Source organism: Schistocerca piceifrons, chromosome 4 (assembly GCF_021461385.2).
Source record: "Schistocerca piceifrons isolate TAMUIC-IGC-003096 chromosome 4, iqSchPice1.1, whole genome shotgun sequence".
In the NCBI taxonomy this organism is placed as follows: Eukaryota; Metazoa; Arthropoda; class Insecta; order Orthoptera; family Acrididae; genus Schistocerca; species Schistocerca piceifrons.
This window is the reverse complement of record NC_060141.1, coordinates 380465231-380491230: the sequence shown is the minus strand read 5'-3', so window position 1 is coordinate 380491230 and position 26000 is coordinate 380465231.

The window sequence follows — 26000 nt, the reverse complement described above, 5'->3', positions numbered from 1 at the left end:
TAAACAAAATACAACAAGGCAAACATTCTTAAAAGTCCTGAAATATATACCCAAATGGTAAGGGACGTAGATCGGACCGGAAACGATGGAGCTAAGAAGCGGAAGCTGTAACAGGTTCGTCGTAGGTAAATGACGATGTGTTTTACCCTATCGATTTTGTATCGTCTTTAATAAGAAGACAAGTTCTGTGTACTTTCGTTTAAACAGGTACACTTTATAAGGTTTTTATTTAATTCTGTGGCTCAAACTTTGGTGCAAACGTTATAGGTAAAGACATTTGAAAACCACTGACAAGGAGAGGGTGCCAAAATATACTCTTTCCCCTGGAGTCGATTGAGTTTATATCCTCATACAACATCCTTACTGCTTGAACCACCGCGAAGACGTTCCGATTTTAGCCAAGGACAGCGGCACAATCTTCGGTGATCAGGAATCTTTCGCCCGCATCTCTCTTTCCGTGGTCAACTGAATTCTGACAATGAATGCTTCTAGCTGACTAACTCTGAGGTCACTGCCGCTTCGTAAGCACGCGGAGGCCGCTGTAGTTCAAAATTCCTGAGAAACACGCTGCTGGAATTGCGTCGAACAGAGTGTCTTGAACCACGCCCTGGACCGATCGAAATAATACTAATAATTGCTTGACGCAAAATATGTATCCGTACACCGAAATGCTCATAGCTCTGTGTTTCCACAAACTTATGAGATGTATGGCAGGAATCTGTGACTGCGTAGTATTACAGTTTGGAAAGGCATATATTATTGATTAGAATTTACCTGTGACCACCACCACCGAGTCGTTACATAATTCATCTCCAATGTAAGAAACAGCTACTTTTTCAAGTACTCAATGTTTGTGATGTCTTATCTCCTGAATTATGTGTCATACAGTGATATAATTTCACAGGTATGTGATGTTGTATAACAGGATACTGTTGAGAGCCGCTGTAAATCTATTTTTCTCAATACTCCTTGAGTGAAATTTCCTATCTTAACGTCCATTCTCTCTAATGCTTACCTACCTCCCTACGTTGCCATCATTAAATAAAGAAAATGTGGCAAAACAAGAATTGTTTTTCATAAACAAAGCAGCCGGTTTGTTATTCTTTCTGAGATAGGAAACAGAGATACAGATGATTTGTAAAACCAAAGAGTATGTATCATAGCCTTCTAGATGTATCCCTTTGTAAGTTTACTTGAAAATAATCCACGGAGTCGTTGTTCACCGAGACAGTATTGAAGTGTTGTTTCAAAACGTGGGCGTGGCAGAAAAGTCACGTCACACATTTAATTATTTTTCATTCGCATCGGATGTGAGTTTATCATTGAAACTTTGAGAACGTATTTTCCAAGAGTTCTACTAATAAAAATCAATTGAAAAATGACGTTTCCGGTCAATTTTATGGAAGTCCTCCCTTAGTGAGTAGATTATTATAGCATTTTAAATGTTTCGTTTAGGTCAATAACTATATGAAATATTGAAAATAAAATTTGTCTTTGTTCTCTAAAGCGTTAATAGACATCTTGCAACTCACACAGGACGGCTTTCACTGCGTTAGCTGTTTAGAAATATGGAAACTAATGATAATGAGTGACGGAACGTCATTGTTTGGGATGTTATTGGTTCAAATGGCTCTGAGCAACATGGGACTTAACATCTGAGGTCATCAGTCCCCTAGAACTTAGAACTACTTAAGCCTAACAAACCTAAGCATATCACACACATCCATGCCCGAGGCAGGATTCCAACCTGCGACCGTAACGGTCTCGCGGTTCCAGACTGAAGCGCCTAAAAGCGCTCGGCCACACCGGCCGGCTTGGGATGTTATTGTTAAATAACTATTCAGAATTGCATGGTGACATTACTAAGCTGTTATTTGCCCTGATCCATGTAATGGGTGGATCATAGAAACATGGAAAAAGTGATTAGTCGTGCGGTGTCGCAGCGAGGCTTGCGAGTAAACTCTATGGAGGTCTCAAACGGCGGCTGCTACTGCGGCAGGGCAGCGCCATTCTCGTACAATCCATCAGCTAAGAGAGGAGCACTCTGCATTCACTTAGTCGAATATAACGACACGGGTACCCGTGACGTAGAGACTTCACGGGACGAAGAAACGCGCGTGGACGAGGCGCTGGTGACGTATACTACACTGCGAAACGTGAAATGAAGGCTATGGCATGCGAGATTCTTGCCTCGTAGAGAGGAATGTACTTAATGAGATGCGTCATCGTTTTTAAGTCAGAATTAGAACTTAAGAACAACCATGTTGTAAGGTGTTAAGTGTCATATCTGGTTTTTCTTTATCACAGAGTACGTGGTTTGAATATTAGCTGTTTCAAAGCATCAGGAAATTGAGGAAATTTAGGAGACGCGTCGTTTTAACAACGATTTGTTGTAATAAAAAGATAGAGAACTATGTATCGATACGTAAAGGTTTCCTCTAGTTTATGTCTTTTGTGTTGTAACTTGTTCGCTATGAAAGAATAACGTTTCAACGCTACGGCACAATAATGACCTTTCAATAGCGTGTCCTTTTGATAAAATTTGCATATTAAATGCCAATATGACATTTGTAGATACATTCTTTAGATAGTGAATTAGCTACCTTCATGGAGGCGTCGCTGTCATGTAGAAATCGTAGTGTAGCTGATAGCATCTTTATCTGTCAAGAGAAAGGTGGCATGTTCTTGTCCACATCTTTTCAAATTGTTTTTCATCGTTTGTTTTCTAAAGGATTCTTGATCTTTCTCGTTAATTTAATAGAAGTAATATCCGCAAAAGTCGATTTTATTTATTATAAACAATGTATTTGCCGAAATTCTTGTTGCATAACCCAACGACTGGTATATTTCTCCAGTGCCCAGATACATTAACGTGATTGCCAGCCTTTGTCAGAAAATAAACGAAAGTTACACACTGGAAGTCTTCACCATTATTAAAGTTTCCGCAAAATTTTCGTACCGAACTCTTGGTTTCCTGGACTGCCTCATGTTTGTATTTTTCGGTAAATATCTTTTTCAATAATAGTATGCAAGTCTGAAAAAATTTTTCCTCTTCTATTCAGATGAGATAATGAAGTGAATCTAGATCTCGAATTCTACGAGGGCGTCCTGAAAACTTATGCTTTCATAGATTTTTATTCTATTGTCTGTATCTTTTGAAGTATGTATTGCATGGCATGCATCTTTCTTGGTCTACTTTCCCGCTCCACTGACGCAAGATGCAACCATCCGCCGTTAGAGGGCTTCGAATTGTAGCGTGTAACATGATGGTGTGTTAACTACATCGGTGCGTGAAAAACTGAAAGCACGAATTCGAAGAATTCGTCCACGTGTGGACTTCGGCATGAGAGTGCCAGACCACACACGAGCGCTGCGACATCTGCAAAAATCCTACGCCTTAGCTTCACTGTCATCGACCATACTGTCTGTGGTGTGCGTACTGTAAGACCTTCGGTACACACACCATCAGATTATTTGACTTGTCGCTCTAGCGAAGTAGGCGAGTGTCAGAAATATGTCTCGTGGTCTTATCGTGGCGTGTTTATCTTCTGCCGTTAGGTCAGACGATAGAAATGCCACTTGTACGCGTAGAGTAGTAGATTGACGGTGACCAACTTTAAACAGAATTTGATTAATTTTCACACACATTTATTAAAATAATACAAAAACATAGATATTACGTAACTTGATTCTGGATGCTGTTTACAATTGACAATCTGATGTTCCTTTGGTCTTGGTATGTTAATCTTATTCTCACATATCTCTGATACTTGACAAAGTGTCTATACATTTCTCTTCATGGCTCTGTACAGGAATATGATAATCTTATTAGGCGCAGACTGAAACTTGACTACAGACTAATGCAGACTGACTAATCGGAGGTCTGTACACTCGTTGTAATGCCTCGCGCGTTCAGGTATCACTGCGCGAGTGTGATCCGCGAGGAGAAAAGGTTCTACGTTAGCAGCGATCTCAATGGCTGCGTTACATATTAATACGCGGATCGGCGGAAGCAGAATTTGGTCCGTCTTTATGGAAGCGCCATCTCGTAGAGCGGAGACGGACGAGCGCTGCGCCCGCGCTGTTGTGCTTAGCGGGGCGCGCTCTAGTGGGAAAGCTGTGTACGCGCTGACTACGCGGAACTACGTACACAACACTGTCTCGATTTGACCTCATTCGATTTTCATCTGTTTCCAGAACTTAAAGAACACTTTCGAGAGCTTCACTTTCATAATGACAAAGCGGTGCAAATCGCCAACAAGTCAAACATTCTATAGTGAGCGTATCAACATACACCACTCTCGTTGGGAGAAATGTGTTCGTCGCCACGCTGTCTATGTTGAGAAATACGTATACAGTCATGAAGAAGTACGAGTGCCATTCGGAAATTAAGGTCTGATTGGCCGCGAAATGGAAGTCACTGTGAAAATCAAAAATTATAATGTTTCGAATCACGATGAGATGCAAGTTCCGTGAGATGTAACATTTTGTTTCAGAGCGTGCAGCAACCACAACGGGATGGCAGTTATCGCTGAAAAAACCGGTTTTCGGTTATATCGGTTATTTTCAACTCCAGTTTAACCTGAGTGTTAAAACCGCTCGAAATAGCCAGTTTCTGAAATAACTGGTTTTTGGGTTGTTGTTCCTATTCCTGTAATGAATGTCGACATCAAACAAAGATTGAAACATTTTGAGTCCCTCAGGTTCTAGATACATAGAATCACATATTAAATTAAATTGGCAAATACAAGAAAACGTAGTCCGTCCACCGGTCGGTTCTTTCCTCGAAAAGTAATAAGTGACTGAATACTACAAATAAATCACGAGTACTGATTTTAATTTTTTGATACTCTGCTCAGAAATTATTTTGTAATCGAGGATCGTACAACTATTTGGGTATTACGAATAGTTAGCATCAAAGGAAGAAAAATTAGGTTTATTTGTCCGCTTTCAAAAGCCACAAGCATATTTTGTACAGGCAACAGACTAGCAACTTTCTATTTTTATTGTTTACTGTGAATGTATTGTTAAGTTTCAATTTTTGTCCTTAAATGATGTCGCACGTTTGTTGTGGATCCTTCCATTTTTAATCTTATGAAGCAAATGAGCCAATATTCTTTAACGATACCTCACTTTGCAAGAACTGCCAGACTAGGGATGATGCCATTCTGTAATACAACTAATGCTCGACGACAACAGTGACAAGCTTCCACACATACCAGGTGGGTCAAATCTCGCAAACTGAATGTCCACGCTTACCATCCAATAGGCCATCCCACGTCGTAACAGGTTCAGAGTTCCATCAGCGATGCTGTACCAATTCTTATATCACGTGTTCGTTTCTGTCGGCATTGTTATTACGGTAGGACTGATCGGTGTGTGGAGCGGCGGGTGGTATAATTGTTAATGTTCCTATTATTTATTTAATGCTGTTGTTTTCCGTTCTCAACACTGGCTCTCTAACTACAATATTGGCAACCAGAAAGTGATTAGCAAAACGTGAAGCCTGTAATTAGAATTCCTAGTGCCCACTTCATCTGAGGAATACATTTATAGCTACAGCTTGTAGCTCTGAGAAATTAGGAGATTGTCTGGGATTCATAATCAAAAACCATTCTCTCTGAAATGTTCACTATATTCTGAAAGTCACAGAGCAAAAAAGAATCCACACAATCCAACTACCAGAGCAGTTCAGAGTCTAATGCGCTGATGCAACTATAACTGTTCAAATTAAATGTTTAAGTGAATGCTCGCCATAATTTGATGATAATGTTCATCAAACACCACGCTAATAATGGTAGAATGTCTGTCCTGCAGCGGCACGTGAAAATACGACATACGCAAACTAAAGATAGATCATTAACGTCATCCCAAAATTATCACTTCACTCGAAAACGATTTAATGGTTACGCGTATCCCGAGTAACTTATTACCGCATCTGAGGCTGTTTATATCAACAATACCGACGCGACGCGACTCCCGGCACAGATGGTGCACGAATCAGCGTCTGGAGAGAACTGGGGCCTTCCTCTTTCATGCAGCTTTCTTACATATAAAGCCGCGGTGCGGACGGCTAAGGGAACGCCAGATCAAATCTGCCCTCCCGCGGGGTAGTAATGCACCACATTAAGTTATCGGATAAATCATTGCTTCCTTTGCTGATGGCCGATGAAGCTCTCAGTTTAAATCTGCAATCAGCACACAGGTAAGTAATCATAATAAAAGTCTGACGTGGCTAAGTCAAATATTTTGGGCGAGATAATTAATTTAATTACACTACACGCAGTAGACGAGCTCTGAACTTGCCCTTTGGACGTACGCTATCGCTATAGTTTTATAGTTATACAGTTGAAACTTCTCGCGTCTTCATGATTATAGCGGCTCTCCCTTCTACTTAAATTTAAACATCCTAGCTTTATTTATTCACCTACGTAATCTATCTTGCTTCCTTAATTTTTAAGATAAAAGCAGAAAATCATGAATTTCAACTAAAATTTTAATTTGTGACATCCAGAATAGTGTTTCTACTAAATTATTATGCAAAAGGAATCTAAATATAAATTTTTAAGTTTCTAGCTCTTTTCTGTTGCGGCAATGATTTTTACAGAAAAACGTCCAAATTTCGAAAATGGTTAAAGTTATTGAACTGATATTCAACACATATTGATTTAGTATTACTCCTGACATGCTAGAAACGTTTCAGGTTATTTACTTGATTTTTAAAAAGTATTGTGCAACGTTTATGACGTCAGAGCTAGATACAGCGGACTGGCTGGCACACAATGGAAAGACTGATGTGAATTTTATAAGGCGTGAGTAGGCTGCTTCCCTACAGGTGTTCTGATTTTCTATAGTAACACAATATTTCAAAGCAACGGAAATTTTACAAATAAAAATTACTCGTTAAAAAAGTTTTATTTTCAAAACTAAAACTATAGCACAGCAGCTATGGGTAATTGATATTTCATTTCTTTTTACCCGGCTTTCACTAAGAAATGAAAATGCTCATTTTATGACCGAGATCAACAAATATAAAGAAAGTTTCTCTCTTCTGTTATGGTCAAATTGGTTTGCAACAACTACAATGGTGTCTTGTCAAAGAGATTTCCATCGTCAGCTGTTGATACTTGGGATACCCGCCCGGGTCTTTAATGGAGTGGTTTCCCGTTGCCTTCTCCATTCTATGCCGTTGGCCACCTTGTGGCTCCTCCGCCTTTAGGAGTAGTTTCCCACCCCAAGGGCAAGAGAGAGCCCTTTCTTCTAGCCGCTCATCCGCCCTCTTACAAGGCCATTGGCACTTGATAGAAGGTAATCTCCTTATCCCGAGAGATATTCGGCTCAGTAGAAGTATAGGTTGGAAATGAAAGACCCCTAGCCCTCGAAACCTAATAGTGTCAGGGTCGGAAAAGAACAAGAGTTGGCCGAGGGTGGCCAAATAGGAAAGATAAAAGTGAGGAGCCTGGCATAAGTAAGTGGAAGCAATGCCAGGACTCAGCTCGGGACCCCGTACTCACTAGGTTACTCATAGCTAAAATGTCGGTTTCGGTTTAACCCGGTCGGTTTTTCCCATCCCTACGACGGATGCCACGTCTGGCGTGCGTCGGGATGAGAAGTACGTCCCGTGTGCGGAGGCTTCAGCGTGGCAGTAGAGGTGGCGGTAGGTACCACGTTTCGCCGTCCGGCCTCTGCGCTTCGTGGAGCGCCGACCCGCGCAGGGCCGCGCCGCGGCCTCGCCCTGTGACGTCACAGGAAGGCGTACGTCACTCGGCAGATCCACCGGCGCGGCGGCGCTGCGGAAATAGAGACGCGGGAGGCCGCCGGCGAACCGCGCCGGTGCAAACACGGCCAGCGAGGGCGTGGGCGGGGGCGGGCCGCCGGCGCCGGCCCGGGAATGCCTGGCGCCGCCGCAGCGGCGTAGCGCTGTGCCTTAGCCGATCGCAAGGGTGGCTGCGAACTGTGCTTGGGCAAACAGCGAGGAAAATAGGCAGTTCTCTCACCACTCGAGACAGAACTGAGAAGCACTAACGTATCCAAGGGATCAAACTGAAAGTCACTTTCGAGTATTAAACGAGCTCCACATATTTAAATTTGTTAGTTAGTTTCGGTACTGATACTGCGTGAAAAGGTTGACAGGACACTGAAAGACCTAAGTCGAAACAAGGCCCCGGGAGCAAACAACATTCCATTAGAACTACTGATAGCCTTGGGAGAGCCAGCCCTGACAAAACTATACCATCTGGTGAGCAAGATGTATGAGACAGGCGAAATACCCTCAGACTTCAAGAAGAATATAATAATTCGAATCTCAAAGGAAGCAGGCGTTGACAGATGTGAAAATTACCGAACTATCAGTTTAATAAGTCACGGCTGCAAAACACTAACACGAATTCTTTACAGCCGAGTGCAAAAACTGGGAGAAGCCGACCTCGGGGAAAATCGGTTTGGATTCCATAGAAATATTGGAACACGTGAGGCAGTACTGACCCTACGACTTATCTTAGAAAATAGATGAAGGAAAGGCAAACCTACGTTTCTAGCATTTGTAGACTTAGATAAAGCCTTTGACAGTGTTGACTGGAATACTCTCTTTCAAATTCGGAAGATGGCAGGGGTATAATACAGGGAGCGAAAGGCTATTTACAATTTGTACAGAAACCAGATGGCAGTTATAAGAGTCGAGGGGCATGAAAGGGAAGCACTGGTTGGGAAGGGAGTGAGACAGGATTGTAGCCTCTTCCTGATGTTATTCAATCTGTATATTGAGCAAGCAGTAAAGGAAACAAAAGAAACAATTCGGAGTAGGAATTAAAATCCATGGAGAAGAAATAAAAACTTTGAGGTTCGCCGATGACATTTTAATTCTGTTAGAGACAGCAAAGTACTTGGAACAGCAGTTGAACGGAATGGACAGTGTCTTGAATGGAGGATATAAGATGAACATCAACAAAAGCAAAACGAGGATAATGGAAGGTAGTCGAATTAAGTCGGGTGATGCTGAGGGAATTACATTAGAAAATGAGACGGTTAAAGTAGCAAAGGAGTTTTGCTATTTGGGGAGCAAAATAACTGATGATGGTCGAAGTAGAGAGGATATAAAATGTAGACTGGCAACGGCAATGAAAGCGTGTCTGAAGAAGAGAAATTTGTTAACATCGAGTATAGATTCAAGTGTCAGGAAGTCCTTCCTGAAAGTATTTATGTGGAGCGTAGCCATGTATGGAAGTGAAACATAGACAACAAATAGTTTGGACAAGAAGAGAATAGGGCTTTCGAAACTTGGTGCTACAGAAGAATGCTGAAGATTAGATGGGTAGATCACATAACTAATGAGGAGGTACTGAGTAGAATTGGGGGGGAGAGGAATTTGTGGCACAGTTTGACTAGAAGAAGGGATCGGTTGGTAGGACATGTTCTGGGGCATCAAGGGATCGCCAATTTAGTATTGTAGGTCAGCTTGGAGGGTAAAAATCGTAGAGGGAGACCAAGAGATGAATACACTAAGCAGATTCAGAAGTATGTAGGTTGCAGTAGGTACTGGGAGATGAAGCAGCTTGCACAGGATAGAGTATCAAACCAGTCTCAGGACTGAAGACCACAACAACAACGGTTTGGGTCCATGACAGTGAGCCAGCTCACAGCCAACAGGTTTAGACACAAATGTGTCAGCACCTCGACAGTTCATGGAAATATTTTACTTACTGTCCTGAATACCATGAGTTGCGGCAGAAAATATTCATTACAGTTTCCTGAAACACTACGTGTTCGAAAGTTCCCGTGACAACCTCCTAGGACATTTGGAGGGGAATGAGTACATAATATTTTGAATCGGAATCCATGTCCGGAAATATCAAATTACGTTACAGAGCGTCAAATTTGTAGGCGCTGGTGCCTGTAAACGTGTGTATATACAGGACGATTCCGTGATGATCTCATTAACTATCAAGGGTGATGGAGATAGATAGAAGTATCAATTTGAAGAAAGAGTCCCTGGTTGGTAAAAGAACATTTCGAAAGTTACAAGTGAAAATCATTCTGATACCTCCGGCAGTGGAATATATGTAACGGTACTGTTGTTGTTATGAATGCAGGGTATGAAACTTTCGGTGGTGGTAGTATAGGCAAAAAATAGACAATTATTTCTGGGCTCTAAAATGGATTTCTGAGGAGCTACGAGCATTTGTTGATCTTCGATACTCCGAAACACGTCTCCTCCATCTGAAAAGTGTTTATAGCTCTGAAGGTATGCATTTTAGAGTCAATGTTTTCTGGTTATTTTTTTCTTGTTTCGGTCCATACAACCACCTCTGAGTGCTGCATACCCTAAAACCTTAGTAACAAGTGTGCATGAACATATATAGCACTACCAGAGGTATCAGAACTGTTTTCACTTATGACTTTCGCACAGGGACCCGTGACTCAAACTGACACATTTAGGCTTCTCCATCATCCTTGAAAGTTTGTAACACCAACACAAAATCACCCTCTATATACATAATTTTAAAGGGCTCTATAGCGTCGTTAGATGACATTTCTGTTTATGGGTTCCTATTCAAAGTATTATGCACTCAGTTCCATCGACAACTGCTAAGAATTTGTAACGGGAATTTCGGGACACCCTGCATGGTAAAGTACACCGGCTGTGCGTTCAACCACGGAGCTGCAGAGTTGCCCAGCGAATCGACAAAAGTGCACCCTCCAGTGGGTAATCCAACTGGACTGCATCAGCGTTAAGCTTTTTGGTGTATTCAAATTTATTTTGTGTTGCGAACAACACTATTTTTCTTTCAATTCTGCGTTGTGTCATGGCATGTCATGTGCAATAGTCTAGACGATATTCAAAAGTCTGCTTGATAATAAGCCAGTCTTCTTTGTAAAGTAAGTCATATTTCTAATGTCATTAATAGTAACATATTACTGTTCTGTTTATGCTGCAAAAAATTTCAATACTCCGCTGGTATGAATAGATATCAAAAGTTTTCTAGCTAAATGAGCTAGCATTAGTCACTATTCCACATAAACAATAGGCACAGCCAACAATATTGTACCATAATTATCTCAACAGACGCCGGATATAATTCATAAACATTTGTGAAAGCTATAACTTGACTTTAGTTGTAGTTGAGTAGAAGATCTACTAATATGTTCCGTTTCACATGGTGGAAAATGTTAAATAGGGACTGTCTGACATTATTCATAGTCATATTTATTAGGTAGCTCGTGAAACCAACTGAGATCGGTTTGAACATAAACGAGTAAACGATTAAAGATATCGTATACAGATATGTTAGCTTTAGTGTTCTGGACAACGCATAACAGATTTATTCCTGCTTCCATTGAAAAGTTTTCTAACACAAGGGTGATAAATAGACCAACAGCTGTACCTGACTTGAAGTCGCACGTGGACATTGTCTCCTCGTTCGCAATACATACTTGCAATCTACTTATGCAACAAGTCTTATGTGTCTGTGTATTTCACACTTCAGTAATTAAAAAAACATAGACGCGGATGTTGCCCGATGCAGTTTCATTGAACAAAGGACAACCGACAGACACTTGGAAAGAGCATGATGTACTTGTGGAACAGGTGATACAAAAGATGGAGGTAGTAATAGTAGTAGTAGTAGCAGCAGCAGCAGAAGAAGAAGAAGATGGAAGGAAGGAAGACGTACGACGAAGAAACAGAATTGTTGGGAAAATAGCTAAGAAATAATTCTCGGTTAATTTTTATCAGCGAATGGAACCGAATTTAGGTACGCCGTGTTTCATAGGAATGGTCCCAATCAGCGTGCACATGGTTTTATCACTCTGTATGATAAGTAGACAGCGCAGAAAGACAGAAGCTGCGGAAATCGTGGTAGAGATACCAACAACACGATAAACTGCCATTGGATAACTTAAAACGCAGTAGCAATATGTGGACGCGGACAGGCGGAATTACTAAGCATTACCGAAAAATTAGGAATAACTGTAGAGGAAGCGCGTTTCTCAGCTTGTAGTGGAGTTATTAGCAGACTGAAACCAAGGAATTGCAAGAAACTCGAAAATAGGAAAACCGGAACGAAATAAAAACTCTCCAAAACACGTGAAGAAATAAAGCTACCCACAAAGAATGAGCTTCGTTTCAGGAAACACCATCAGTTTGAAACACAGCTTTGTTTTTCTACACACGAGACCTGAGAAATGATGACTGCAAGTGAAGAGATAGTTCTATCTTAATAAATTTCCAAGAGACGTCTGACATTGCACGTCACTGCAGTTTGGCAGCCAAGATACAATGGAACTATCTTCTCGAATACAGGATTATTCACAAGTATCTCGGGAGGTTCTAAAGATGACTGCGTGGCAACCATAGCACATTCACATAAAGACGCATGTTAGTGGACAGAGCACCTCTCCAAGTTTCGTTTCGCAATTCTTGGCGTGGAGTAGTTGCACTAGGCGGTAGATGGGTCAGAATTCGTAGACAATTCATCCCTTCCGTATCGTCGCAATCAACTTGTTTGCACCTGCCGATAGGGTGCCCAATGAACAATTTCCACAGCGGGTTGCTTCCGCGTCTCCACTGGTAAATTACTGTCGGCAACCGCTCGCACGTATTAAAGTTTGCCGCAACCATGAGTTAAAAGTTTGGATAGATGATGTGTCCAATGATATGCGTCTATTTTATGTCTATGTTGTAGTTCCCGTTCAGTTACGTTCTAAAAGACGCCCGGTGTGGCCGAGTGGTTCTAGGCGCTTCAGTCTGGAACCGCGCAACCGCTACGGTCGCAGGTTCGAATCCTGCCTCGGGCGTGGATGTGTGTGATGTCCTTAGGTTAGTTAGGTTTAAGTAGTTCTAAGTTCTAGGCGACTGATGACCTCAGATGTTGAGTCCCATACTGCTCGGAGTCATTTGAATCACGTTCTAAAATCCTGGAGGTACCGGTACACAGGGATATATGTATAAGCTACACTGAATGAAATTTTGGCTTAGAGAACCCAGTCTGTTGGACTGGATGGAAAATGTGCGACAAAAACGACGGTCGCGAACAGTAGCAGCACTATTACTAATGTTCATAATTTATAAAGGGCAGTTAAATAACAGCGAGACAGATGTCAAGAGCAAGTAAACTGTTTACTATTTCAAAAATAATCACCATAACTGCTAATATGTTTATCCCACTGTGACGGTCAACGCCTTCAATGAGAAATGTTAGCGGTTATCTACGAACCCAAGACTGCTCCCAAGCGTGTATCTCTTCGTCCGAAGCAAGTCATCGGACATGAATGTCTTTCTTCAGGGCCCCAAAAATATGAAAATTACCTGGTGAGAGATCCGCACTTAACGGAAAATGTGTGAGGGTTCCCTAGTGAAATGTCTACAGCACAGTTGTGCATATCCCTGCAACAGAATGATGCCATTCGGCAGCATCCCTGGGCGTTTGGGCTTAATGGCGCGCTTCAATTTTTAGAAGTGCGGACCCTTGTAGTCAATCAATAGGGTCATCATGACTTTTACCGGAGCTGGCGTGCTTTCGACTCCACTTTAGAAGCTTCGCTGGGAAGCCCCTATACATCCTCTCCCAACGCGATTTTCATATTGTTGGAGCCCTGAAAAACGACATTTGCGGCCGTTGATTTGCCTCGGTCGAAGAGGCGCTCTCCTGGGTACAATATTGGTTCAGTAAGCAACCGCAGATACCACCATATGCATCATGGGCATAACATAGAGCGAATAGAGGACACGCTGGGGACATACAATAAGTTACATTTTGCTCACTATATTCATGAAATGAATAGGACAAGGCGCATGTAACATATGTAAGGTCCGTTCCGCGGTGTTCAGTACACTGGCGTCAGACGTAGAGGACGTGGAGGAACAGAAGAGTGAGAGCATTAGACGCAGTCAAATGAAAACACATCACCCGAAATAACACACAGTCCGCGCGACAGGTGCACCCACTGTTGTTACGCTTCCATACTGTCACCGCTGTGGTACGGGAACGGAGAAATTGCACATCACGAGGGTATGCAGTTGCTGGGTTATGACCTTCGTTGTTGCTGCACTGGTCTAGTGTGTTCATCCAGCTGCCATAGCATCGTAAGTCTAGCGCCTACGATTCGACTACCCGTCAGACAGCTATGTAGCAAACATAACCTGCAATCCTCGCCCGTTCGCTACACGGATCCCGGTGATCACAGGTGGAACCACAATCGGCGATAAACACCGAAACGTCTTCCGTATAGCCCAGATATTCCACGGTGGGATTTTTGGTGACATAAGGAAAGACATTCGTGGACGTCAGTTTCAGTTGGAAGTGCAGGAGTGGATGCGGTTGTGAATCCGTCAGCGGCGGACTGCCTTCTAAGAAACATTAATTTATCGTCTCGTCTCCCAGCAGGACAAATGCATTAACGCGTGTGGCAATTATTTCTTAATGGGATCAATCCATAGTTTCGTTGTAAGCGGTTTTTGTTTGGCTGCCCTTCATACGTAAAAACAACACTTTTAACTTAACTGATCTCCCAGTCTGGCTGTTACTAGGCTCCAACAATGGTAAAGGATGACACAGAACGTTGTAGGGAGTCCATTATTTTCACGCAGATGTGAAGGGGTTAAGATTCGTTTGGTACATAATATAGCGATCATCGCTTGTGATGATCAGACAGGTCGACTGGAAATTTGAAGACGAGTGCACGTGGTTTCACGTTCCCAAGTAGTTCAAAATCGGGCCACCGTCACGTCCGAATGCCCCAGAAATGTGAATATTGCACGGTTCGTCTACATGGCCAAATGGAGATTCTCAATGAGACAGCTTTCAAACTCTGTCTGGATCCGACAATGCTGTGTCACAAGAGTGCACAGCACCTCGGTGTAGTTCAGTGATAATTCAACAGCCGACGACTCCATGCCCCTCATAAACTGATACCCACCACTTTAATAAATTGTTCGTCCGGCTTTTGAAAGAAATACTTTACTGATTCTGCTTATCAGGTTCGTAGGTTCGTAGGTTTGGGGAGGCATGTCGCACGAGAAGTATACCCACAGGTTATGTAATCCGCGTAAATAACGAGCCGCTGATTTGTGTACGCGGCGATGACGCCAGATAGTGACCCAGATGTGTGCCGTAAGATTTACCTCAGGAGAATTTGATGGACGAGACATCAACGTGAGTTCACCATAATGCTCCTCAAACCACTGCAGCACGGTTCTGCCTCCGAGACACGGACAACTATACCGCTGAAAGATGACATCGCCATCGCGGAAGACATCAAGCATGAAGGGATGCAGCTGGTTCACGTTTGTCAGCGTGTCTTCGGTTACTACCACAGGTCCATGCAAGAACAGAAGAAAGTCTCCCATAGCATGATACCGCTCCCACCAGCGTGCATCAGTGGGGCGCTGCACGCTCCGAGCCGCCGTTCACCTCGGTGACGGCGTTTGCGGGGACGACCAGTAACCTAGCGTAGCAAAAATGAGAGGCATCCAAAAAGCAGACACGTTTCCATTGATCGACGGTCGAATCCCAATCGTCATGTGCCCACCACTGTCGGGTGAACATGTTAATACTGAGGGTGGTCTTTTGCGGATCTCCATGATCAACTATGTATGGTGAACGGCGTGCTAAGAAACACTAGTGTGTGCACCAGCATTTTGCTCTTTCGGCAGAGAGAACACAGATCACCATCTACCTTTCTTTACGGAGCAGACAACACGACGCTCAGTGAAAAGTCGTGGACGTACAACTATTTAGTGCCTAGTCGTAGTTTCACTTTCCTTCTGCGTCTTTCAGAAGATGTTCATGAGAGTAGCAGATTCCCCGTTTTCGAGATACTTACTCACAGGCTCTGCGTAGTGACAATACGCCCTTTGTCAATTGCGTATCCCAAAGGATTTGCCTTTTTGCAGTCCATACTTTCGCTAGGGTGATTCCCCGTCCGTGTCTGCTTCGCTTTCATACTTTTGTTAGCTCGTCAGGTGGCTGCAACGCCAACAGGCGGCATCCATTTTTGCCGTGGGCTGTGGTCATAATGTTTTGGCTGTTAAGTGTATACCCAACCAAGTCTGGTACTAAGACTACACCCGAAACTATTAAAGCGCTGTAGTAGCCGCCCTACCTGTCAGACAGCACTACAACTAGACTACTGGCCATTAAAACTGCTACACCAAGAAGAAATGCAGGTGACAAACGGGTATTCATTGGACAAATATATTATACTAGAATTGACATGTGATTGCATTTTCACGCAATTCGGGTGCAGAGATCCTGAGAAATCAGTACCCAGAACAATCATCTCTGGCCGTAATAACGGCCTTGATACGCCTGGGCTTTGAGTCAAACTGAGCTTGGATGGGGTGTACAGGTACATCTGCCCAAGCAGCTTCAACACGATATCACAGTTCATCAAGAGTAGTGACTGGCGTATTGTGACGAGCCAGATGCTCGGCCACCATTGACCAGACGTTTTCAGTTGGTGAGAGATCTGGAGAATGTCCTGGCCAGGTCAGCAGTCGAACATTGTTTGTATCCAGAAAGGCCCGTACAGAACATGCAACATGCGGTCGTGCATTATGCTGCTGAAATGTAGGGTTTAGAACCACGGGCAGCAACACATCTGAAATGTAACGTCCACTGTTCAAAGTGCCGTCAGTGAGAACAAGAGGTGACCGAGAAGTGTAACCAATGGCACCCCATACCATCGCGCCGGGTGATACGCCAGTATGGCGATGACGAATACACGCATCCAATGTGCGTTCACCGCGATGTCGCCAAACGCGGAAGCGACCATCCCGGCCTCGCGGGATTAGCCGAGTGGTCTCAGGCGCTGTAGTCATGGACTGTACGGCTGGTCCCGGCGGAGGTTCGAGTCCTCCTTAGGGCATGGGTGTGTGAGTTGGTCCTTAGGATAATTTGGGTTAAATAGTGTGTAAGCTTAGGGACTGATGACCTTAGCAGTTAAGTCCCATAAGATTTCACACACATTTGAACATTTTTTTCGACCAACCTGATGCTGTAAACAGAAACTGGATTTATCCGGAAAATTACGTTTTGCCATTCGTGCACTCAGGTTCGTCGTTGAGTACACCATCGCAGGCGCTCCTGTCTGTGATGCAGCGTCAAGGGTAACCGCAGCTATGGTCTCCAGTTGATATTCCATGCTGCTGCAAACGTCGTCGAACTGTTCGTGCAGATGTTTATTGTCTTGCGAACGTCCTCATGTGTTAACTCAGGGATAGAGACGTGGCTGCACGATCCGTTACAGCCATGCGGATAAGTTGCCTGTCATGTCGACTGCTAGTGATACTAGGCCGGTGGGATCCAGCACGGCGTTCCATATTACCCTCCTGGACCCACCGACTCCATATTCTGCAAACAGTAATTGGATCTCGACCATCTCGAGCAGCAGTGTCGCGATACGATAAACCGCAATCGTTATGAAAGTCGTAAACGTGATTGTACGCATTTCCCCTCCTTACACGAGGCATCACAACAACGTTTCACCAGGCAACGCTGGTCAACTGCTGTTTGTGTATGAGAAATCGATTGGAAACTTTCCTCATGTGAACACATTGTAGGTGTCACCGCCGGCGGCAACCTTGTGTGAATGCTCTGAAGAGCTAATCATTTGCATATCACAGCATCTTCTTCCTGGCGGTTAAATTTCAGGTCTGTAGCATGTCATCTTCGTGGTGCAGCAATTTTAATGGCCAGAAATCTACAGTCACACACATACTCACCGATGGTGTGTATGTTTACGAAGTTTATTTGGTGTCTAAACATGTCATATGTTTGTTTCACAAACTACGAAAGTGACGCGGATGGCGAGAGATATTTTTAACAGTTCATTTACACAGACTGAAATCGCTGAGTCAAGAAGAAGCAAGCAACTTTGGTGTTGCCTCTAGAGGTGCTCGGAGTGGCTACACGTGGCTAGTGGAGATTCGGCGGGCGTCTGCAGCGTTCGGTGACCGGCATGCGCGCTACGTGGGAGCTCTCTCGCGCGGGTCACGGGTTGGGCAACTGCGAGCCGGCCGCTTTCTCGGCGGAGCTGCGTGCGCGCAGCTGGCCGGCCCCGTCCGCCGGCGGCTCGAGTTCAACTTCCGCGAGGGCCTGCCGTGCAGCCACCACCCAGGGAAGGCTCTCTAATACAAGGCGTTTCATAGACGTTCATACAAATTCAAAAGACTACACCGTCTACGGGTACAAACGTAAAAAAACGCATGGGACCACTACGCTTTTGTTGTTGTCGAGAATAAAGGCTATTCCTTAACTAATTACAATGAAGCGCCAAAGAAACTGGTGTAGGCGTGCGTATTCACACACAGAGAGATATAAACAGGCAGAATACGGCGCTGCGGTCGGAAAGGCCTATAGTAGATCACAAGTGTCAGGCGCAGTTGTTAGATCGGTAATAGCTTCTACAATGGCAGGTAATCAAGATTTAAATGATTTTGAACGTGGTGTTATAGTCAGCGGAAGAGCGATAGGACACAGCATCTCCGAGGTAGCAATGAAGTGAGGGATTTCCCTTACGACCATTTCACGAGTGTACTTTGAATATTAAGAATGCAGTAAAACATGAAATCTCCGACATCGCTGAGACCGAAAAAGATCCTGCAACAACGGGACGAACGACGACTAAAGAGAATCGTTCAGCGTGACAGAAGTGCAACCCTTCCGCAGCTTGCTGTAGATTTCAATCCTGGGCCATCAACAAGGCCGGCCGGAGTGGCCGAGCGGTTCTAGGCGCTACAGTCTGGAACCGCGCGACCGCTACGGTCGTAGGTTCGAATCCTGCCTCGGGCATGGATGTGTGCGGTGTCCTTAGGTTAGTTAGGTTTAAGTAGTTCTAAGTTCTAGGGGACTGATGACTTCAGAAGTCAAGTCCCATAGTGCTCAGAGCCATTTGAACCATCAACAAGTGTCAACGTGCTTACCATTCAACGAAATATGATCGACATGGGCTTTCGGAGTCGAAGGTCCACTCGTGTGCCCTTCATGATTGCACAACACAAAGCTTTACACCTCGCCTGGGCCCGTCAACACCGACGTTGGGCTTTTGATGACTGGAAACATTTTACCTGGTCGGACAGGTCTCGTCTGAAATTGTATCGAGCCTATGGACGTTTACGGGTATGGAGACAAGCTCATAAATCCATGGACCCTGCCTGTCAGTAGGGGACTGTTAAAGCTGATGGAGGTTCTGTAATAGTGCGAGGGGTGTGCAGTTGGAGTGAAATGTGACCCATGATACGTCTAGATACTACTCTGATAGGTGACACCTACGTAAGCATCCTGTCAGATCATCTACATCCATTCATGTCCATTGTGCATTCCGACGTACTTGGGTGATTCCTGCAGGACAATGCGACACCCCACACGTCCATATTCGCTGTAGAGTAGCTCCAGGATCACTCGTCTGAGTTTAAACACTTACGTTAGCCACCAAACTCCCCAACATGAACATTATTGAGCATATCTGGGATGTATTGCGACATGGTGTTCAGAAGTGATCTCGACCCACTCGCGCTCTTTCGAATTTATGGACAGCCCTGCAGTATTCATGGTGTCAATTCCCTTCAGCAGTACTTCAGACATTGATCGAGTCCATGCCAGGTCGTGTTGCGGCATCTCTGCGTGATTGTGCGGACCCTACCCGATATCAGTCATGTGTACCTGTTTTTTTTTTTCTTTTCAGTGCAGTTCTCAGTCCGGGTAGCGCGGTGGATTGCAAAGCGAAAAGGCGTGCGTTCGATATCCGGCCGGGGACTGGGGTGATGTGTTGTCCCTACTTTCGTATAGTGGAGGTAACCGAATGGGCACAGCCCCAAAGTCAATAAATCGAAAAAAAATGTATCTTCCACTCAACTGAGTTTATTATTTTAATTTATTTACTATCGATTTCCCAGCAACTATGGTTGCACCTTCAGGCACAAACTATTTGAGCTACCGCCAGAAATATATTTTCTGAACGAATCACAGTATCCTTTACTGTGGTTATTGCAAGACTTCTTATTCAGGGTTGGAAAAATAAAAGACCCCTGTAGTACATTTCATTCACCTTAAGACAGGCACCTCAAATTGGGCCAATTGGCCCCAGGACCTATGACGTAAGTTGGGTTGCATATCTAGAGGTATATGAAATATTTACCAGGTGTTTCCTTTTCTTCGATAATTATAAATTTTAAGTAATAAGTTAAAATTTGTACCAAGGCCTTGATTGAACCCGGGTCTCTATTTACTGGGCAGATGTGTTAGCCACTACACGACATTGGCATTGTGGGTCACACAGCAGAACGGACTGTAGTTTCCACACATTGATTAGGAAAATAGTAAGAGAATAACCTTTGCTCTCAATAAGAAAAAAATTTGTACGATACTGAATTGCCTGTGTTGTTCGGAAGTATCAAGCAATGTTCCATGCATGATTGTCCGAAGAAGCATCACATTGTACTTCTTAACAACACAGGAATGCAATATCGTGTATATCTACCGACACCAGGCAAGCGACTTTCAATTAATATCTCTGCCCTCTAATGCATAATGTATGTACGAGTGCGAGGTACAGACACGTGACTGACGAAATATGAAGTTTGTGTCTGGCCGTGAAGTGTTCTCGGACAGCCCAAGGGTAAGGTGACCGCTCGTGATAAGTGGGAAATTTGGGTTCAAGTCCCGGGCGGCACAAATTTTCGTTGTCGTCATTACATTACACAGCTGGTGGTGTCCCTATTCGCAAATTGGAATATATTCCAAAAAGTTTGTAGTTCTGTGTGTAAATCTGAATTTATTCCACGGTTAAATCTTAATTCATGTAGATGATAGAGCCCTGTGAAGTCAGATGAAATATTTCAAAGTTGACGTCACCATTTTTCACCGCTCTGGAGGCAGTAAGACTACAAGGTTTTCATTTTCAATAGAATCGTAAGATTTTGCACTGGGATATCGTCTGTATGCATGCATTCACAACATAGGGGTGCCTTTTTCGACTGAATTTTAGGTTTAAAGTTTGTAAATCTTTCACAAAAGTTAAATGTGTCCTCCACCAGACGCACGAGATACAGCCACAGATATCCACCACATACCGTTCCGAGAATGTATTGAGTTACTGCACTCACTGTTCGCTGCTGTTTCCAAGCGGCGCAGCATTTCACACAAGGTTGAGGGAATGAGAGGTATATAGAGAGACTGTTCACATTCCGTGAGACCAGGTGGCCTTGCACATCGATGGTACATTGCGAAAACTGTACACCTCTGAAGTAGATGCGATGTAGCGCCGCACTCTCGGCAAAAATCACGCTTCACAGATGTGACTGGACTGGATCTGCTGAATTGAAACCGACTCATCTACTTCCTTACGGTTTCATTTGAATGCACTGTTGAGGGGTATGGGTCCAGCAATCCGTTCTCTCTGTCGTTCTAGGCTTCTTAGAACTTTGAACCACTAATATTTGTCCAAGCACAGGGGGCGGGCAAAATGTAAGAACAATGCCAACAACACATTATCATGTCTATTACGGAGTAAGAAAACCGTTGCTATTCAAAACAGCTTCCATTCGTCCCGGAAGACGTAAATGCGGGTCCTCTGTGGTTTTTCAAAGGAACCTTATACCGTTACTCATCCAAATTAGTGGCAAGATCAGGTAACAGTGATGATGGTGGATAGCGATCAGCCACCCTTTCCTCCAAAGTCAACCACGAAGGCTCAGTAATACTAAGATGCGATGTTTAATACTCGTGTTCATACAACCAGTCCAGGACGATGCCAGTTGTGTGAAAGGGGCCCTTTCATCTTGGAACACAGCATTACCACTGGGGAAAAAGCATTGTATCATGGCAGGAAACCGGTTAGCCAAAATCATCACATAATCCTTGCAGTAATGCGACATTGCAAACAACCATAGGGCCCATAGAATACTATCATGCGGCTGCCAAACCATCACCAAAACCCACCTATATTTCACTCTTACAACGTAAACTTGTCCAGAAGTTGGAAACAGTGTGAAACAAGACTCATCCGATCAAATGACATTCTTCCAGTGCCCCATAGTCCAGATTTTACGTCTACGGCACCACGTTTACCTGTTACGGGTATTTGTATCATTCATGAATGGTTCTGGGGTCCCAGTTCGTCCTGTTATTCCCAGCTTAAAGAACTCTGCTCTGTTGTTTTGGTACTAAAATGGTTCCCGAATGCGACGTTCTGTATGAGAGTTGGCAATACTCTCTTAGGATTTAAAGGTTGGCTACAGCGCGCATACACAAGCTCTGGAATCTAAGATATTGTTGTCGCACTTCGCAGCGCACGGATTAATTAGTGGCAATATGGAAGCCAGTGTAGGAGCCCGCCTGCTATGGTGCGCACGTGTGTTGGGCGAGGGGTCGTCCGCCAGCAGCGACACAGGATTTGGTATTGGGTTGATATTTTTTCTAATTTGCAGCGCGCTTGTTAATTTAAAGAAAAGAGTTTGTGTATGTGCAGCAGACGGTAATTTTCATAATGCTAGGAGTTGAATTCTTAAGGGAAACCATTGTTAGGCGAATAGATAAAGTATAACTTTTTGTGATTGATTTCTTTTGTAATTGTCAGGGAATTGTTTCACTATGTATTTAATTGTGAAGTATTTCAGTCTGTCACAAGAGTTTGATTAATTTGTAATATTGCTTTAATGTTACTGGAGACAGATTTACATACGAAGCGATTGTTCAAAGAGCTTCTAGCGTATTGTTAGTTGAATGAGAAAGAATCGCTTTCAGAATATAGTTTTTGAAAAAAGGAATTACTTGTTTGGGTTATCATTTATCGAGTTCAGATGTGACAAAACCCTTTCTCTTGAATTATATGTAGTTGTAGTAAGCAGCAGCAGCCGCAGCAACAGCAGGAGCTGCCATGGATTGCACTCAGCATGAATAATAGGTTTCTTTATGTTTTTGTTAAATAATGGAATGCAGCAAATCAAGTAGTGGCAGCAGAAAGACCAAGTAAGTTATTTGTTGCGCATAGGACCAATTTAAAAATAATAAAGTTCAGGCGATCTCTGTAATAGTAAAGTTAACAAGAGTACAAGCACGAGATATTCAGTAGAAAACACGAGATAAGAAGAAAGAGATCCCGACTTTCAAGTACTCCAGTGACTTTTGCAGCTGCCATCCTCATATTTTTCGTCACAATCCTCGTCTAAAGCCGTCTGTCGCCATCATTCAGCATACAACATTTGTCCTCGTTGTGACTTAGGTAACGATATTTTGACACTTTCTCTGTCTTCGATGTAAACCTTAGATATGGTGCCTCTTGAAACTACAAACAGTTCGGCAAACTTGATTAAGGAAATAATCCCCGCACGGGTACCAACAATTTGCTCACGTTCGAATTCACTTAGCTACAACATAATGCGCTCATAACTATACAGAACACTGTTGTGAGCACGAATTACGCTTGCAACGTATTGAGGGTGCTGCGCAGGTGGCGTTCGTTGTCAAACACGACATTACAACCTGCAGGCTTGTCTAGCGTCTGCATTTATGTTCAAACACGCACTTCTCGCTGTGTATCCATATTTTTTCCAATCCCTGTAGCTACTCAACTGGCCTTCTGTAGCTACGAGCAGCCCATTCCTACCACGGAAACATCCCTGACACTACGGAGAATTAAAGCCAGGCGCTCCACGTGGAAGCGTTGACCTCCCAGCTACAAAAGTAGAGAGCTAGCAACCCTACTTAGCGTAGGCTGCCGAAAAAAATGTGGTGTACGTTTCCTACTATGTATTAACAACGTACTTGTAACGTGTACGTGAAAAGAAACTTCCGGAAGACGAAAACAGACTTTCGGAAACCGTTCTTTGCTCTCGTATTTACACGTTAAGGCATGAAATTGGCAGTTTCTATTTATGATTTAGTTATATATCGCAGGTAGCCAACGTTCAGTGATGGAAATCCGGTAGCTAGAACCGCATTCTCAGAGTCGATACTGGATTGTGGTGTGGCGAGCGCCACTATCCTGTGATCTTGTTCAGAGCGCGCACTGTCATCTATTATAGTTCACTGTCCTGGTGCGGGTGGCGCTCCGGTGGCGATTTGCTATAACGTCGCTGGAGTGTGTTTGCGGTGGCCGGCGGAAATAGAGAGGGTAGTTGGTTTTTCCAGGCATTGCACGGAACGTGAAGTTCGCCCTGCCTGGTCAGCTAGTAACTAGCGTTAAGGTTGTTGTGCCCCGCAATATGAGCAAAGTCGGCTGGGGTGGAGGCGACTCGCCGCTGTGCTGGCTATGAGGTGGTGATTAATTGGAGTCGGCGTACTTGTTCTGCCTGCCTGCCTGATGTGGAGGTCCGGTGGGGTCTCGTGATACTCTGGCCCGGAGACAACGAGTTGCTGAATATTGGAGTCATCTGCGAGGTTCGGGTGTGGGCTGGGTTGGTTTGTCAGATTTTTCCCCCGAAGCTCCAGCAGCGGTTTCTGAACTTCATTCTGATGTGGGACGGCGTTGTCGGAACTTTTCGCTATGTGTGTGGTTCGTTACGATTTTTGTTGACACTAATTTATTTGCTCAAATGGAGTCCTCCCCGGAGTTGCGTTCATGTATGGTATATTTAGCATTTGATGTGTTGGATAAAGTCTGCCTAAGGAAGACAGTTTTGTACGGTATATACATAGTGAATTACTGCTGCTTGGTATATGCGGTCTTCTGGGACCTGAACAACACGATCTCGTCAATCTGGTTGTGTAACAGCATTTTGTGGTATGTTCTGTATTTTTCTCGCTGTGTTACTATTAACTTGGTGGAATAGTCGCGGTTGGTGTTGTTAAGGCACTTATAAGACTGTGGTTTGACAATTCATGTGCGCTTGGCTTTTATTGTTTTGTTTTAAGAAGCGACAATTCTTTATTAAGATTTGTGTGTGTGTTGGCTTCTGGCAGTTAAGAGCGTCCGAGTTAACGGCACCGTGGTTATCATGTGCTGTCGGATGTTATATTGTTATTTGCTTTTTCGAATTTTATCTTGTGTTGTTATTATCTGTCGTGTTACAGAACATAACGAAGGTGCGTAAGTGATGGGCAGTTGTGGGAGGCATGTCGGGGAGCTCTCAGCGGTTTATTTCGGGGACCGTTTCAAGTGGTAAGGCTCCGCAGTATTGAGAGCTCGCTTGTCTGTGATTGCATTGGGAGCTGCCCTCGCCCTTTGGTTGTATCAAATTATTATTTTGCTATTATATTTATTGGTTCTGTGTTGTGCTTCTTTCATTTTATGCTGCCAAGCGCCATTGTCGCTCTCAACGTTCTTTTTATAAAAATCATTTTAAATTGTATTGCCAAGTTAACTTATTATTGGGTTTTGTCTTTTTGATAAACTCTAAAAGCACTATTGTAAAAGGATCTTGGATTTTATGGTGGCAAGCCGCCGTTATTGTTTTTTAAAGCTCACTCTTTTAACCATTTATTAATTTCTGTAAGTTATATGAATCTGTTGTTATTTAAGAGCTTAGTATTGGCAATTTAATAAATTGTGTAGAGAGTATGCTGTTTGGATATTATTGGGTGGAACTCCTTGGGTAGTTGTCCTATAATAAAACACATTTCAGATTATTTACACGATTGTGTACTCGTGGTCTAGGGGTAGAGTCTTTGATCCATGATCAAAACGTCTTCGGTCCTGGGTTCGATCCCCGCCATTGCCTAAATTTTGATAAATAGTCAGCACTGGCGGCCGAAGCGTCCGGCATAAGAAGTCAGCCTCATTCTGCCAACGGCCTTCTCAAAGAGGGCGGAGGAGTGGATGGAGCTTCAGGGCACTCTCTTGTCCTAGGGGTGGGAAATTGCCGCTAAAGGCGGAAGAATCAGCAATGATCAACGACATGAGGATGCAGAAGGCAATGGAAACCACTGCATTAAAGACACGTAATGTGTATCCACAGGACATGTGGCCTGTAACTGAAGAAGTATCATGATGATCTCTCCATTGGCAAAAGATTCCGGAATAGTCCCCCATTCGGATCTCCGGGAGGGGACTGCCAACGGGGCGGT